The sequence below is a fragment of the Myotis davidii genome, unplaced genomic scaffold, assembly GCF_000327345.1.
Source record: "Myotis davidii unplaced genomic scaffold, ASM32734v1 scaffold734, whole genome shotgun sequence".
In the NCBI taxonomy this organism is placed as follows: domain Eukaryota; kingdom Metazoa; phylum Chordata; class Mammalia; order Chiroptera; family Vespertilionidae; genus Myotis; species Myotis davidii.
The window spans coordinates 472654-489098 of NW_006286300.1; the positions used below are offsets into that span (position 1 = coordinate 472654).

The following is a 16445-nucleotide window of genomic DNA, read 5'->3' on the forward strand; positions in this document are numbered from 1 at the left end:
CAGTGTGCGCCTGCGCGGGCACACCCATTCCGTCGACTCCAGGCTGCCCCGCCCAAACTTTTTTTTTCCGCTGCGAAAGGCGGAGCTGGGAACGCTGCCTTCGACTCTCCCTCTACTGGAGTGTAATGTCGCAAGGTTGGGGTAGAAAGCTCTGGGTTTGCGACCGTAGCTCTCGCTTTCCGGCCAACACAGAGACAGACGTGCCTGAAGGCTGGTTGAGGTGGTGAGGCCCGAGGCAGGTAAGAAGCCGCCTCCCCGCTTCGGTTTGTCGGGGATTGTGTCCGGGCCTGGGGCCGCTGTGCTGCCCACGCAGAGCTAGCGTATCCGTGCCCCCTCCCCAGCTCTGGCTCTAGGTTCTCAGCGGCCCCTCTGAGCCCCCGCCCCTTTCCACACACACGCCCCTCTCCCCGCCCCCGACCCCCTCTTTTTTTTTTTTTTTTTTAAAAATTTTTTTTTAGTCCTTTCCATTCATCCGACTTTTTACAGTGATTTCCATACCTTGGACACAAGAAAGTCAGAACCGAATGAAATAGCCTCAGCTTTCTGAAGTGTTGTGTTACGTGGGAGACAGTGAGAGAGTCCGCAGTGGTCGTAAAGTAAATTATAACAGAAAAAAGCACAGGACACTCTCTGAGCATAGAAGAGCCCCCCGCACCCCCGATTGCGGAGGACGAGGAAACCTTTCAAGGCGACCTTTGGCTCACTCGTAACTTATGTTAGGCTAGTGAGCAATTGCTGGTCAAAGAAATAGGAGAAGCAGAAAGAGTGCCAGGTACAAAAGGATACGACAGTATTTGGTCCGGAAGACTAAAAAGCTCGAGGAATAGGATATAGCTAGTGGAAACCATACTGGTGTAGCCTACACTTTAAGGAAGCGTCGTTGTAAAGGCTAAGAAGGATGAGGACCGATAATGTGGGCCGCAAGTATATTTTCTTTAAAGATGGGAGACTCTTAGTGTACCATGGAACCAAGAAGTGGCCAGTGCATGGGTGAGGGTGTCCAATTTATAGGATCAAGAGCTCTAATAGAACTCAACCTTGTACCACATCAGAATCATCTGGGACGCGTTAAAAAAAAAATAAAATCAGCCCTACCGGTTTGGCTTAGTGGATAGAGCATCGGCCTGCGAACTGAAGGGTCCCAGGTTCTATTCTGGTCAAGGGCACATGCCTGGGTTGTGGGCTCCATCCCCAGTGGAGGACTTGCAGGAGGCAACCAATCCATGATTCTCTCTCATCATGGATGTTTCTATCTCTCTCTCTCTCTCTCTTCCTTCCTCTCTGAAATCAATAAAAATATATTTAAAAAATAATAAATTAAAAAATAAAATCAATGTTGTTACTCCACCCAAAACCAATTAAACAATCTCTGGTCCAGTAATATTGTCTCCTGAGATGACTAATGCTGAGGGTTGAAAACCACTAAGCTAGAAAAATGTAAAGAATGCGAAGTAGAGAAGGACATAAAGGTATGGAGTTGGCTGTGTGACATTAGCATGGGAGTCATTTGATGAGAGAGAGAGTTTGAGATGGAATGAGAAGCTTGAGCAGAGATGAAAATTTTGAATAACTGTTCTGGGAAATGGGAGAAAAAAAAAGCTATTCCTGCCTTTCTCTTGAGCATAGTTCCATCCCTTAATTTTAATCAGGTCTACAGCTCTTTTTCCTCTCCTTTTCTCGTCTATCAGCTGGGGTTTCAGTCTTATAGCTCAAGAGTATCCTCATTTTTATCCCCCAGAAGATCAGAGTTGAGCCCATTTATGAAATGCAAAGACTTCACTCTCCTAGAAATTACTACACACAGTGCCTTGCCAATATTAATTTCATCAATCATTTAAGTTAGGAATGAGATATAAACATATTTAGGATATAGCCTTACTAGGGTATAGTATTAGGGAAAACAAACCTTTAAAAGAATAATTCACTTGGCTGGCAGAGAAGGGCTGTAAAGGCAAAGCCCAAGCCAGTGCAAGGCTACTATCTATTAACCTGGGTTAATCCAAAAACCTGTCTGTCTGCCTCCAGATAAGAGAGAGTCACTGTTGTGTGTTATGGCTAGACCATAGTATGGAGAATGGGTGGAGCAGAGAGAAAGATGATAAAGTGTAGTCTTCAATCCCATGCTAAAACATTTAGTTTATATACTATAAGCAATTAATAGGTAAAAATAACAAAGGTAAAAAGAAAATAACCTCTTTTACCCCATGGACCTCTATGATAGCCAGACCTGTGGCCCCTATCTCAGAATGTTTTTAAATGTGAAATAAAATACATGGAAATGAATGGAACCAATTTTATTCAAAGTTTTAAAAATATTAAAACAAGTGTGTGATGTAGTTATATATGTACTTTGTGCATTAATCATCTGGCAGCAGGTCTTATTGTATAATTCCAAAATAATGATGAGTGTAAATTATATTTTGAGATACCTGCAAGAACTTAACCCCTTCCCCAGCAGAAACGTGTATACTCGTTTTCACAAAATGTTCTTTTTCAGTCGTCGACGAGTATACTAAGAAAATATGGTAAAAAAATATGGTTTATAGGAAGACGAGTTACAAACTGTTTTCATAACCAGCATCAAAAATACTATATAGGACCAAAATAAAAAAATTAGTCTGAAAAAGAAACGTTTTTAACAAAAAAATTGTTGGGGAAGGGGTTAATATGATGTGAAAATATCCTATTTTTTAATGGTGACAAAAGACAGGGATTGCTGATACTACTCTGTATCATTGCCTACATTTATTGACGAAAATACCAAATTTCACCTAGAGATTATTGGAAATAAAAATGCAATTTTAGCCCTGGCCGGTTTGGTTCAGTGGAGGGAGCGTCAGGTTGAGAACTGAGGGTCCCGGGTTTGATTCCACTCAAGGGCACAAGTTGTGGGTTCGATCCCCAGTGGGGGACTTGTGGGAGGCAGCCAGCCCATGATTCTCTCTCATCATGGATGTTTCTGTCTCTCTCCCTCTTCCTTCCCCTCTGAAATCAATAAAAATATTTTTAATGCAGTTTTATTCACTAATCCAAGTCCATGGAAACTTTAAATTCTAACCACATCCTGGCCCATGGAGCCTAGATTTATAAAAAACTCACTCTGCTGTTTTTAAGCAATAGCATGATATATGAAATCTGTGTTTCAGAGAGGTACTAGCGCGGTGTTCACTTCCCAACCTCTCTGTTGGAGCTCAAGTGGGGAACTGGCTATTGTCTTCTCCTCCAGTACCTTAAATGCAGCAATCCACTGTTGCCTAATGCTTTAGGCCTCCTGGAGGAGAGGCCTAGTTTGTAGCTATCTATGTAGGAGCAGTACTAGGAAATAGATTGGGAAAGATAGGTTGGGGCTATTTTTGTGGAAATCATTGAATGCCAGCCTGTAATCTGTACTTGCTTTGGCAGATGATGGAGAGATGTAAAAATTTTTGGAGTAGGATTATGTAATTAGAGTTCTTTTTGAAAAATTATTCTAGCAGTAATGTATAGGTTAGATCATCAAAAGATAAGATAGGAATGAAGATACTATATAAAATAAGTAAATAAATAAATGATTTTTTAAAACTAAATGTTATCAAGGGACATTCTAAAGAGTCTGCTAAATTACATTATTTCTCCAATGTGCTGGCCACTCTAAAAAACACAGATTGGCCCTAGCCAGTGTGGCTTGGTTAGTTAGAGCATTGTCTGTGCTCCAGAAGATGGTAGATTCAATTCCCAGTGCGGGGGTGAGAGGGGGTTGTAAAGGAGGCATCTGAATCTTACACCTCTCTCTCTCCTTCCTCCTCCTCCTCCTCTTTCCTTCTTCCCTCTCTCCCTCTTTCCCACTTCCTCTCTCTGAAAAAAAAAAAATCAATGAAGAAATGTACATTGGGTCTGGCTGATGTGACTCAGTAGTTGAGCATTGACCTATGAACCATGAGGTCAAGGTTTGATTCCCTGTCAGGGCACATGCCCCGGTTTCAGGCTTGATCCCTAGTCAGGGCATGCAGGAGAAAGCCAATAGATGATTCTCTCTCATCATTGATGTATCTCTCTCTCTCTCTCTCTCTCTCTCTCTCTCTCTCTCTCTCTCCCTCTATCTCCCTCTCCCTCTCTCCCTCTCCCCCTTCCTCTCTAAAATCGATAAATTTTTTTTTTAAGTATGCGGGAAACGTATTTATATGTTTTATGTTGACTGGTGGTAGAGCGCGGGACACGTATTAATATGTTTTTTATAGACTAGCGGCAGAATGCGGGTACAAATCCCAGAATATGAGAGGCAGAGGTAGGCTTCAAAATGCCATTCAAGGAGTGCCACTGTTGAAAGTCTTGTTCCCAAAAGGTAGTGCCCGAGTCAGAGATCTGCCAGGGAATGAAAGGGTACATCTAAGAAAAATAATTCAGTATACATTTTATAGTAAATCACAAAAAGTTTCATTGAAAAAAATATGTAAAACTAAAGTTATCGTAATTTTACTGAACGTTGCCATTTGCGCAAAAAATTAGCAAAAATGGCCCGCGCCACCTGTTAGCGCGCAATAAAAACTACCCGCAAACAATGTGTTAAAGAAACGTAGATTGGGATAAATAGCATACCTCTCAACAGGGATGTGTACACCAATGTAGAGGTCAGTTAGCATTTTATGTAATCAAGAGGCTATTCCGTTCTTTTGTATTATAAAATGATAATGTTAGCACTTCTGATAAGCAATGGCTTTACTTCATAAATCAGTTCCCAGATGTTGCTAAGGTTTCCTTGATTAACTGTCATCTACACCTGTAGGTCCTACATTTCTGACTTTTTAAGGTCAAGACTCCTTTCCTTGCCAATCCCTTAAACCTCTTTGATGAATACAATGTATTAGGAAACAAAAAGGAATTCCTCAAAGCCCAGATAACCCATCCCTTTGGAAACTGATTGATACCAGACCATATAAAACTTACTGCCCAAATCCCAGATAGTCCCCAAGTTGTGCCCTTTTTAAAACATATTATTCAACAAATTGAATTTCGGGTCCAAGTATTACTAAACCAAATAAGTTACTTAACTTTATGAACCAGATTCTCTGAGACTACCTTCTTCAGCGTGACTGGCCTATACTGACTTTCTGTCCACCGATTAAAGATCATGTGGGTGGTGTTACGGTTTAATATAGATTTCAGTCTATATTAAGGTTTATGCAGAGGTTGAGATTCATCTGTCTGTTCCCTTTTTGGGGGAAATGGAGGAATGAGTCTATCTTAAAGCAGAGAGAATACTTGAAACTTATGAGGGTTATAAGAATTTTTATTACTTACAGAAAATCTAAAAGTTCCTTTCTCTGATTTCCAATTAAATGGCTACCCTTTCTCACATTCATCTGTTTTGAAAGCACTAGAACACAGTACTGTTACTAAAAATTGTCCTGATTACAGTTATTATTTTTGAACATCTATACATTTAAAAACCTTAGGCCTGGCTTCCCTGGTGGCCAACGAATAAGTTTTCTCTGAGAGTAATGTGATAGGTTAAATTCCTTTAAAACAATAACTTGGGGATTTCTGTCCTTATCTAGCTCTAATTTTCTCACTACTGTTTATTGCAGCAACTTGGCACTTTAGCAACTAAAGTAAATAGTTGCTGAAAATATTTAGCCCTACTTAATAATGTATAATATAATTCAAACTTAGATAATTCAGAAGTGTTCGTGTTAATTAACATTGAAAGACAAATTGCAAGACAAAATTTTATATGTCATAATTGGTGTCATCAGACCCTGTTCTATCAGCACACTATAGTAAAACATAAATTCATCATTTATTTAATTCACTTATTAAATATTTATTAAGCCCCCACTATGTTCCAAGCACATTTTTGAAACCCTTTAATTAGAAGTTTGTAATAATTTACCTCTTAAATAAATGTCTGTGAAAAAAATAACATACCAAGCTTTGAAATCTACAGGACAAAAAAATTAAAAGATACCCTACCAGGTTTGGCTCAGTGGATAGAACATCAGCCCATGGACTGAAAGGCCCAGGGTTTGATTTCAGTGAAGGTCACGTACCTCAGTTGCAGTCTCCATTCCCTGCCCTAGTAGGGGCAGTGAGGGAGGCAGGCAACCAATCGATGATGTTCCTCTCTCTGTGTCTCTCCTCTCCCTTCCACTCTCTGTAAAAATCAATGGAAAATATCCCTTTTTGTGTGAGGATTAACACACACAAAAAAAAATTAAAAGATGATGGCTTTTTCATATTTTTTTCAAATTGTGTTTGTATTTAGCTAATATATGGTGAATACCGTGATTACTTATGAAATCTGGCAGATTATAACTTCAGCTCAGTCACAGCTTATCAGTTTTTGTTACTGTATATTCCAAAACACAATTCTGCCCACTTTTTTATTAAATATAATCTTACACAAACCTCTCATTAAATCTAATGGCCTCCACGTACACTGTCTTTATAACCGTAGGTATTTCAATTTAGGAATTGTATAAAATCATTTCTCAGAAAATTTTAAGCAAAACAAACTCAGTTTAAGAAAAGGCTGGTGTTTACAACAAGTTTATAGTGAGCAAAAAAAAAAAGAATTGTGACAAGTATAAATGGAACCCTCGGGATAGTAATGGTAGACTGAGAATAAAACTGTTTTTATGGTTAATGACACCTTAGCCATTGATAGCTATGCCTAGTAACAAAGCAATAAATGAATAGCCTTGGTGCTAGAAGAAATCCTCAAAATTTACCTAGTCTGCCTCCCTGGCCCAAGACAGGACCAAATGGTATCTATGGCAATAGAGTTACCAGGCATCATCATCATCATAACAAGTGGTTTTTCTACTTTGAAAGCTGAATTCTTCTACTTGTAAACTATTGATGATAAAGGAATACTGTTCAAATTTATAAATAACTTACAAAATTGAGAAATCTTCTATATTTAGGACAATTTTGTGTTTTTAGGAGTTTTTTCAAAATGTATTTGTTCAAGAAAAAAATCATTTATTAATACTTGTTCAGTTTGTCAAGCACTGAAGATAACAGAGATGAGTAAAATCTAATCTCTGCCACGAAGAGGGATATATAAATGTTGGTAATTTTTACATCGCTCTTCATCGAAATCCCTGAATGGTTTAGGCTACATTAAAAGGAAATGTTAAATTGGGGGAAATTGAAACAAACAAATAAAAACGGCTTGACATTTCTTCCTGAGAATTTTTGTACTTACCCTGCCATGAAAAGCACATTTGGTCTTGCATGTCATTCTTTTTGTGAAATTGCAAATTAAATCATACTTCAAAGTTGGACATAATTTAATTTTAGTAAACATCAGGTTATTTTTACATCTTTATATTTGAAGATTTATAGAAGAGACATTACAGTTACTCTGTTTTTTCTAGAAGACAGAAGCGAGACCAGTGAGTTGAAGAATCAGATATATTTTAGGTCAGTGTAAGAGTAGGAAGTAAAGTATATGATTGTCTAACCCAGTGATGGCGAACCTTTTGAGCTCGGCGTGTCAGCATTTTGAAAAACCCTAACTTAACTTTGGTGCCGTGTTACATATAGAAATTTTTTGATATTTGCAACCATAGTAAAACAAAGATTTATATTTTTTATATTTATTTTATATATTTAAATGCCATTTAACAAAGAAAAATCAACCAAAAAAATGAGTTCGCATGTCACCTCTGACACGTGTGTCATAGGTTCACCATCACTGGTCTAACCACTGTCTTGTGCACCTGAAACTAATACAGAATAACATTGAATGTGAACTATAATGGAAAGAAAAAGATGGAAAATTGTATGTTACATGTTTTTCATCATCATAATAAAAATAAATAAATAAATAAAAATAAAAACACTCAGTTTGACCACACACACACAAAAAAAGAGTGGGAAGTAAAGCCCTGACCAGGTTGCTCAGTTTGTTGGAGTGTCGTCCCATATACCAAAAAGATTGTGAGTTTGATTCCCAGTCAGGGTACATACCTAGGTTTCTAGTTCAGTCCACAGCCTGGGTACGTACTGATCAGTGTTTCTCTCTCTCTTTCTTTCTCTCTCTCTCTCTCTCTCTCTCTCTCTCTCTCTCTGTCTTTTTCCCTCCCCCCCTTCCCCTCTCTCCAAAATCAATAAATTTGTCCTTGGGTGAGATAAAAAAAAAAGAGAGAGAGAAAGAGAAAGAGAAGGTGGACGTATCTAATTTTCCCAACACCATTTTTTAAATAGTCTGTCTTTTCCCCATTGTATGTTCTTGCCTCCTTTGTCAAATATTAATTGACCATATAGGTGTAGGTTTATTTCTGGACTCATTGATCTATGTTTATGCCAGTACCATGCTGTTTTGATTATTATAGCCTTGTAATATAGTTTGATATCAAATAGCATGATACTTCCAACTTTGTTAAGATTGCTTAGGCTATTTGGGGTCACTGGTAGTTCCATATAAATTTTTGGATTATTTATTCTAGTTCAGCAAAATATGCCATTGGTATTTTGATAGGAATTGCATTGAATCTATAGATTACTTTGCATAGTTTGGATATTTTAATGATATCAATTCTTCCTATCCATGAACATGATATATGCTTCCATTTATTTGTATCTCCTTCGATTTCTTTCTTCAGTATCTTATAATTTTCTGAGTACAAGAATGAAATCCTGCCATCTGTCACAGCATGGATGGACCTAGAAGATATTCTGCTAAGTGAAATAAGTCAGTCAGAGACAAATACCATATTTCACTTATACTAGAGGTCCAGTGCACAAAAATTCAGGTGTGGGGGGGGGAACATCCCTCCCCTCCAAGTCAGGCATTTCTCTGGCAGCCTGGGAGCCCTTGGGGAATGTCCACCTGCCAACTTAAGCCCACTCCCCTGGGGAACAGACCTAAGCTGGCAGTCAGACATCCATCTGGCAGCCCAAGAGCCCTCAGGGGATGTCCACTTGCCAGGGGGGAGTAGGACCGTGCTGCAGTCAGACATCCTTAGCACTGCTGAGGGGGTGGGAGAGGCTCCAGCCCCTACCACTCTTATATAGTCTCTATACTAGATCTTTATCAAATATACAGGGTGTCTCAAAATACAGCGTACACACACTTTAACAGCTGGTAGATCAATTCTGAAAATGAGATGTATTTTAATAAGCACTGCCTTTAGAATTATTCAGAGCATGTGTAGACATTGGGGGGGGGGGGCACCCTCCATACTTAAAACTAAAATTGTACATGAGGCCTTTTGGGGGAGGTCGCTGGGTGACGGCTCCCTAACCTTCACTGCTTATCTCTCCATGGTGGATTAGAGTTTCTATAATTGCCAAATCCCATCCTTAGGAGGTATCACCTTTCTGGGTGGAACTGAGGTGTGGGGAGTGCTGACTCAGGCTGTGAGAACCAGGCGGTGGGGACAGAGAACTGGCCTCCTGGTGCCTCCTGGGCTGTGAGGTGTGGCCGATGGGTGAGTGAGCTCCTCCCAGCCCCTGAGAGGTGGTGGGCAGGTGCCAGTTTAGATAACAGAGGATCTGAGAAAGGATTTGTGATGCTATACACGACTGCAATCCACCTTCTCCGTGGCCATTTGCTGGGGAAGAGGGTTATTTTCGAGAGTCCCCTGGGGAAAGCAGGCAGCTTTCATTTCGTGCGTGGTCTAGTAATAGCCTCCCTTACTCATCACAAGATAATGTCCCCAGCCCACTGCAACATGCAACTTTTTATCTTAGAAAAAGGAGGGAACATAACGCTGGATGCACTAAGAAGGGGTCATTTCAGAAGGTAGTTTTTCTGCTGCTCAGGGTCCATTTCTCTCTCCCCATTGTCAGTGGAGTTAAGCAAGGACTAACACAACCCGACGGAGGTTGCCATGAGGGCCAGACTGCAGCTCAGGAGAAAAAAAATTCAGAACTGCATGTCCTATGTCACAACACCACCTGTCAGCCATTAGAACCACGTGTTTCATGTATGAGTGTCACACTGTGCCAGGTGCTGGTTCGCGTAGCCCTCAATACCAGCCCCTGAGCCCTGCGATGGTGCCATTGCACAGATGAGCAAGCTGAGCCTTCAGAAGGTCCCAGCCCGCGCAGGACGGGATTGGGAAGCAAACCCCTCCCTTCATCCCTCCCTTCAGAGCCTGAGCTCTTAACTCCTGTCTCATCCGCCACCATGGGAGCAAGACTTGTAAGACGTGGGAGCAAGACTTGTAAGATGGGTTCTTAGGCAGACGCAGCATTCTCCTGGCTCAGCGGTGGGGAAGGGTTTCCGACTTTTCATGATAATGAAGAGAGTGAAGATGGAAATGCTGGTGGGGCCCACCCACAAGTGAAACCAGCCTTTCTGTCTGGCCCTTCCTTAGGGGTTTGCTGTGGTAGCCATTCTCTGCTGGGGGGGGACCGTCCATCTGCCCAGGAGTCAGGCCCCGGCTTCGCCCATTCCCTTTGGCTGCCAAGCCGGCTTGTGGGAGGCGCCCAGCCACCCTGACCTCTGGGATGTTCCCCAAACACTGCCCAACCCCGCCACACCCCCCGCCCCTGGCCTCTGCAGTTTGGCATGGGCGCAGTAGCACTTGCCCTGGGCGCCTTCGAGCCCTGAAACCTGTCATTGGCTGTACGTCTTCCCAACGGCTTGGCCACCTCGGGGAGACTGCTGGTGCCCGCATTGCCGCCCGCCTCACTGCTGCCTCTGGCCAACGAGGGCCCGCCCTGCTGTTGCAGCAGTAGATGGTCGGCATGGGCCTGCTGATGGCGCTCATTGTGCTGCTCATCCAACTTGGCCTTGTTGCAAACTTCCTGGCCGGCTGCCGCCATCTTTTTCATGACAATTTGCATATTCTCTCCTTATTGGCGGTGGGCGTGGCTATGGTTAATTTACATATAACTTTTATTAGGATATGGAATCTAAAGAACAAATAAATGAAACAAACAAATTGGGACAGACTCATAAACACAGAGAGTGAACTGGTGGTTGTCAGTGGGAAGGGGTGATAGGGGACTGGGTGAAAGACGTAAAGGGATTAAGAAGTACAAATTGGTAGTTTCAGAATAGTCATGAGGATGTAAAGTACAGCATAAGAAATGTAGTCAGTAATATTGTGATAAATATGTGTTTTGCCAGATGCATTCTAGAAATATTAGAAGAAACACTTTGTAAAGTATATGATTGTCTAACCACTGTGCTGTACACATGAAACTAATATAAAGTAATATTGAATGTAAACTAAAAAAAAAAGTGGAGGTGGTACATTGTTTTTCTAAGTAGAAATAATTGCATTTACTGATATGTGCTCATTATCAAAAGAAAGGGGGGAATAAAACAGACAGTATCAAAACATAGAAGGAAAAAGTTTAAGTTTAAATAATCCTATTCTTAAAGAAAAACTATCTAAATTTGTGATGGCTCTCATTCTTTATTATTTTTATGTATGCTTTTCTCTTACAAATTTTTATATAAACTTCCTTTTCATAGCATATTATGAACATCTTTCTTTTTTAAAGTATATTTTTATTGATTTCAGAGAGGAAGGGAGAAGGAAAGGGAGATAGAAACATTAATGATGAGAGAGAATCATTCATCGGCTGCCTCTGCATGCCCCCTACTGGGGATTGAGACCGCAACCCAGGCATGTGCCCTTGACCAGAATTAAACCAGGGACCCTTCAGTCCATAGGCTGAAGCTCTATCCACTGACCCAAACCAGTTAGGGCTACACATTTCTTAAAAATTAAAATATGGGGGTGGGGGGCGCCATGGGGGGGATAAGGACACATATATAATACCTTAATCAGCTAAAGCCGGTTTGGCTCAGTGGATAGAGCGTCGGCCTGCGGACTGAAAGGTCCCGGATTTGATTCCGGTCGGGGGCGTGTACCTGAGTTGCGAGCACATCCCCAGGAGATGTGCAGGAGGCAGCTGGTCGATGTTTCTTTCTCATTGATGTTTCTGACTCTCTATCTCTCTCCCTCCCTCTCTGTAAAAAATCAATAAAATATATTTTTAAAAAAATAATACCTTAATCAATAAAGGAAAAAAAAGAATTAAAATACGATAGCCAATTACTTTTCCAAAAGCTCACATTTGTTTACACTCTGTCAACAATGAGAATGGCTGTTTTCCCAGTCTGTCAGCAATGCTGGTTATTATCAGTTTTTCTCATCTTTGCTAATTTGGTAAGTGAAAAATGAAATCTTACTTTAACTTGAATTTCTTTGATTCATAGTAAGTATTTTTGATTTCTTTTGGAGTATCTTTTCATCTCTTCATTGGTCAGTCATACAATTGTATAAGCTCTATTTTCTTCTAAATTTTTGTTTCCTCTTTTTTTAAAACATTTTTTATTAATTGATTTGAAAGAGAGAGAAAGGGAGTGTAAGGGGAGGAGAGAGGGAGGGAAAAAGAAACGTGGATATGTTGTTCCACTTGTTTATATATTCACTGATTGATTCCTGTGTGTGCTCTGACTAGGGAGCAAAACTTCAACCTTGGCATATCTGGATGATGCTCTAAGTAGCGGAGCTACCTGTGCAGGGATTGTTTCATTTTTAACACTTACATTTTACTTCATCTAAAATACAGTAATTTGATATAAGGTATGAGATAGGGGCCTAGCTTTTTTTTTTCTGTTTATAATTTATTTTTTCAGTCTTTATTGTTGAGGTTATTACAGATGCCCCTCTTTTTTCTCCCTGTAGCTCCCCTCCACCCAGTTCCCACCCCACCCCAGGCCCTCGCCACCCTCCTGTTCTTGTCCATAGGTAATGCATACATGTATATAAGATCTTTGTCTATTCTCTTCCTGCACCCCCCCACACTCCCTTCCTGCTGAGAATCGTTAGTTTGTTCCATTTCCATGCCTCCGATTCTATTTTATTTACCAGTTTATTCTGTTTATTCGATTTCTTATTTATTTGATTTTTAGATTCAATTGTTGATATTTATGTTGCCACTTTGTTGTTCGTAATTTTTGATCTCTTTCTTTTTATTCTTCCTCCTCTTAAAGAATACCCTTCAGCATTTCATATAATACTGGTTTGGTGGTGATGAGCTCCCCTTTAGCTTTCTTGTGTGTGAAGCTCTTTATCTGACCTTCATTTCTAAATGATAGCTTTGCTCGATAGAGTAATCTTGGTTGTAGGTTCTTGCTTTTCATCACTTTGAATATTTCTTGCCACTCCCTTCTGGCCTGCATAGTTTCTGTTGAGAAATCAGCTGACAGTCATTATGGGCACTCCCTTGTAGGTAACTAACTGTTTTTCTCTTGCTGCTTTTAAGATTCTCTCTCTGTCTTTTGCCCTTGGCATTTTAATTATGATGTGTCTTGGTGTGGTCCTCTTTGGATTGCCTTTGTTTGGGGACTTCTAAGTCTGTTTCTTTCACCAGGTAGGGGAAGTATTCTGTCATTATTTCTTCAAATAGGTTTTCAATATCTTGCTCTCTCTCTTCTTCTGGCACCCCCATAATTTGGATGTTGGTACGCTTGAAGTTGTCCCAGAGGCTCCTTACACTATCTTCATATTTTTGGATTCTTTTTTCGTTTTGCTCTTCTGTTTGGGTGTTTTTTGCTTCCTCATATTTGAAATCATTGACTTGATTCTTGGAATCCTCTAATCTACTGTTGAATCCCTGTATATCATTATTTATTTCAGTCAGTGTATGCTTAATTTCTGACTGGTCCTTTTCCATTTTTTTGGCATTCTCACTAAGATCCTTGAAGGTCTCACTAAGTTCCTCTGAGGTTTCTAGAAGATTCTTGAGTAACCTTGTAACTGTGGTTTTGAACTCTATATCCAATAGTTTGCTTTCTTCCATTTCTTTCATTTGTGACATGTTTCTTTTTCTCCACATTTTGGCTGCTTCCCTGTGTTTGTTTTTATGTGTTGGGTAGCTGCTAAGTTTGCTTGAGTTGATAAAGTGGCCTTGTGTGGTAGGTGTCCTAGAGGGCCCTGTGGCTCAGCCTCCCCAGTCACCTGAGGTGGACACTCTTGGTGCACCCCTTTGTGGGCTGTGTCCACAGTTTTGTTATAGTTGAACCTTGATTGCTCTTGGTGTTACTGGGAGGAATTGACCTCCAGGCCAATTGGCTATGGGTACCAGCTGCAACTACAGTAGGAGAGCTGCTGTGCAGGAGACACCATTATTGGGCAGGACTTGCTTCAGTCGGGCTTTAGTTCTCACTGAGTCTGCCCCCTGAGTGTGTCCCTTATGGATGTGAAGAGTTGTAATCTGATATGGTCTCACACTGACCACTGGGTACACTGGCTCTTGGGTCTCCAGGGAGGTGCAAAGTCATCCACTGCCCGGGGCCACCCAGTAGGAGCTACAGAGAGATCTGCAGATTCCTCCTCTTTGTATCGGGTTTGGAAGTGCCCAGACGAGCCCAACTGTGAAGCAAGGCAGGCTGCTGCTGCTGCTGGCCTTGGGCCTTTTATTGATAGCTTTGGGCCATTCATATGCAAAAGCCACTGTGCACAGCTTGGGTGGGGTTATAAATTGGGTGGGGTGGGGTCTCGGGGAATCACCAGGGTGGAGCAAATAGAAATGGCTGCCAGTCAGCCCTGCACCAGGGAGGTCCTAGCACAGGAACAATGACCTCTGCAAGCACCTCCGTCTGGAAGAAAGCCGCCCCCAAGTTCCTGCCCCAGTGCCAGACAGTCCAATTGCTCCCCATATGTGTCTGGGTCCCCCAGAGCCTCGCCCGGCACTGGAGCTCAGAGCAAGCGGGAGATTGTAAGTTCACTTTGTGGTGCAGGCCTTTTAAGAGGAGCAGCTGAGTCTCTAGCAATCTATGTGTCACTCAACCCCAATCCACACTGGTTTTTACAGTCCATTGTTCTTATTGCTCGTAGGGATTTCTTTCCCCACCTTTGGGACGCTGGGCTTGTGGGCTGGTGTGGTGCTGGATCCCCTCACTCCTCCGCGTGGCCTCCACAGAGGTGATCTCCCTCCCGATTAAAAAAGCGGCACACCCGTGTGCCGAACCAGCCTGTTTCGTGCCTCCGCACCTCCTACCAGTCTCAGTGCACTTTCTTCTTTACCTCTCTAGTTACAGTACTTCCACTCAGCCAGCTTTCCCGTGGTTCTGGATAATAGTTGTTGTGTATTTTAGTTGTAATTTTGACGTGGTTGAGGGAGGCAGCAAGTATAGGCATTTACCTAGGCCATCAACTTGGTTCTCCCCTAGCTTTTTTTAAATCAAATTATTAACAAGTTATCACAATGCCATTAAGTAACTCAGCAAGCATATCTCAAACTTTACTTCATAGGCAATAAGGTGCTAATAGATATTCTACAAAAAAACAAACAAAAAGTGTTTCAATGAATCAAATGAGTTTGGGAAGTAAATCAGACCAAGGAAAGGTAAATTTCTTTATTGCAGAACTTCTTCTAGCCTTTAATATGCTTATGTATATTAAGAATCTCCAGCCGAAACCGGTTTGGCTCAGTGGATAGAGCGTCGGCCTGCGGACTGAAAGGTCCCAGGTTCGATTCCGGTCAAGGGCATGTACCTGAGTTGCGAGCACATCCCCAATGGGATATGTGCAGGAGGCAGCTGATTGATGTTTCTCTCTCATTGATGTTTCTAACTCTCTATCCCTCTCCCTTCCTCTCTGCAAAAAAATCAATAAAATATATTTTTTAAAAAAAAATCAATAAATAATTTTAAAAAACAAAACACTTCCTCTATTGCAGAAAGTCCTATTGGACAGTGCTTCTATAGGATATAATGTTCATTGAAAACATGGAATAATCCATAATTTCTCCCATTGATTTGTAATGGCTCCATCATTCTATTTAAAATTTCTAAAAATGTGTGGGTTTGTTTTTCTGTCCCAGTACCATACAGCTAGTTGAGAGTCAAGCTTCAGCATTTTTTTCTCTGAGAGCAGAACTGAAGGATTTTTGCATAAAGTAGGAAGCTAGACTAGAAGGGATAATTAAAGGCCCTTATATTACTCTGTAAATATAAACATTTCTTTGCCAAACTTTATATCATGTTGAGATCCATACTTCATTACTCATTAATTCATTCTACAATTATTTATTATCTGCCTGGCCAGCTCTGTTTGAGGTCCAAGGCCTAGAATTGTAAACAAGTTTAGGCAGACAAGGTTCCTTGGTTTTCTTTCAGGGAGCTTACATTCTTGTTTTGGAGCGAAAAAGAACAAAATTAACAAAGGAGCGAATTTTAAAAACCTTGAATGCTATGCAAGGAACTGAAATTAAACGAATAAGAGAGTGAGTGATGCCCTGGCCAGTGTTACTTGTTCAGTGGTTAGAGTGTGCACTGGAGGGTCATGGGTTCGATTCCCAGTCAGGGATATGTACCTGGTTGCAGGTTTGATCCCCAGCCCCAGTCAGGATGTGTGTGGGAGGCAACCAATTGATGTGTCTCTCTCACATCGATGTTTCTCTCCTTTCTACTCTCTCTAAAAAATCAATTGAAAAAAATCCTTGGGTGAGGATTAACAATAACAACAAAACATGAAAGACATCAAAAC

General features: G+C 41.1%; 1 protein-coding gene across 1 annotated transcript in view; it reads left to right on the forward strand.

The window, feature by feature from the left end:
• Positions 1–34: 34 nt before the first annotated feature.
• Positions 35–16445, forward strand: part of SENP8 (SUMO/sentrin peptidase family member, NEDD8 specific) — a 34544-nt gene continuing 18133 nt past the window's right edge. Inside the window, exon 1 of the mRNA XM_006757779.2 lies at positions 35–239. The gene's annotated coding sequence lies outside the window, so the exon portion shown is untranslated. The remainder of the gene's footprint in view (positions 240–16445) is intronic.